Source organism: Tachyglossus aculeatus, chromosome 1 (assembly GCF_015852505.1).
Source record: "Tachyglossus aculeatus isolate mTacAcu1 chromosome 1, mTacAcu1.pri, whole genome shotgun sequence".
Taxonomy (NCBI): domain Eukaryota; kingdom Metazoa; phylum Chordata; class Mammalia; order Monotremata; family Tachyglossidae; genus Tachyglossus; species Tachyglossus aculeatus.
Genome location: NC_052066.1, coordinates 78,756,445 through 78,757,801, shown reverse-complemented (window position 1 = coordinate 78,757,801; position 1,357 = coordinate 78,756,445). Strand labels below are relative to the sequence as shown.

The 1,357-nt window shown below is 43.1% G+C and overlaps 1 non-coding gene across 1 annotated transcript; it reads right to left on the bottom strand.

Moving 5' to 3' along the window:
* Positions 1–963: 963 nt before the first annotated feature.
* LOC119935310 lies at positions 964–1,097 on the bottom strand. Its single transcript, XR_005453200.1, has one exon. It is a non-coding gene; the product is annotated as a small nucleolar RNA SNORA7 (small nucleolar RNA).
* Positions 1,098–1,357: the final 260 nt, after the last annotated feature.

The window sequence follows — 1,357 nt, the reverse complement described above, 5'->3', positions numbered from 1 at the left end:
GAACCTGAAGACTTTGGTCCAAATCCAGTCTTGTTAACATTCATTCATTCAATCATGTTTATCGAGCGCTTACTGTGTGCAGAGCACTGTACTAAGCACTTGGAAAGTACAATTCGGCAACAGATGGAGACATTCCCTACCCAACAATGGGCTCACAGTCAAAAATGGAGAGAACATTCCCATTGACCATCTTAGCACCTTTGGAACTTATCTGTTAACATATTTGGTTTTTGTTGGTATTATTCACTGGTGTTTATTATTTATAATTACCACATGATCTATTAACTGCTTTGTCTGCTTACCTTTCCCCATTGGATTACAAACTCCGCAGAGGCAGGAACTCCCAGATCAAAGGAGCTAAAGCAGAGAGCAGCTAATCACGATTGTCCACCATCACTCTTCGAGTACTTGAACGCTATTATCAAGTGTCCCTGTTATTTATTTTCCAAGCCCCTAGCACAGAGCTGTTATCACAGGGGATGCTCAGAGAATGCTGTTGAAGACAATGACTTCATTCATTCATTCACTCATTAAATCACATTTATTGAGCACTTTATGTGTGCAAAGCACTGTACTAAACGCTTGGAAAAGTACAATATACCAATAAACAGAGCCATTCCCTTCCCACAACAAGCTTACAGTCTAGAGGGAGAATAATGACTCCATACACAGAAATGATGGCTGCACACACACACACACACACACACACACACACACACACACATATGCATATATGTGTGTCTTGTCTTATGCTGTCGAGTCGTCTCCGACCCATGGTGACGCCATGGACACATCTCTCCGAGAATGCCCCACTTCCATCTGCAATCATTCTGGTAGTGTATCCAGAGAGTTTTCTTGGCAAAAACATGAAAGTGGTTTACCATTGCCTCCTTCCACACAGTAAACTTGAGTCTCTGCCCTTGACTCTCCCATGCCACTGCTGTCCAGCACAGGTGAGTTTTGACTTGTAGCAGATCACCTTCCACTCGCTAGCCACTGCCCAAGCTAGGAATGAAATGGATAGGCCTCTGCTTGACTCTCTCATAGTCGAAACTGGTAAAGTACTGGAAACTCTCCAGGTGCAACCCTGAGAGGGGTGCATATGTGTGTATTTATGTACATACGTATGAACGTCATTGTTTTTCATATTTGAAGCATTTAATACAGTGCTCTGAACACTGTAAGTGCTCAGTAAATACCATTGACTGAAGTTCATCTGTGAGTCCATAAGTGTGGCTGAGAAGGTCATTGCAGGGTTCACAGCCCAGGCCATATTGAACCCACAAAAGGGTTGACCACTACTGTGTTGTTCTGTTTAATGTTTGTGATGCCTAGTTCTCTTTTGCCTCCGTGTCTC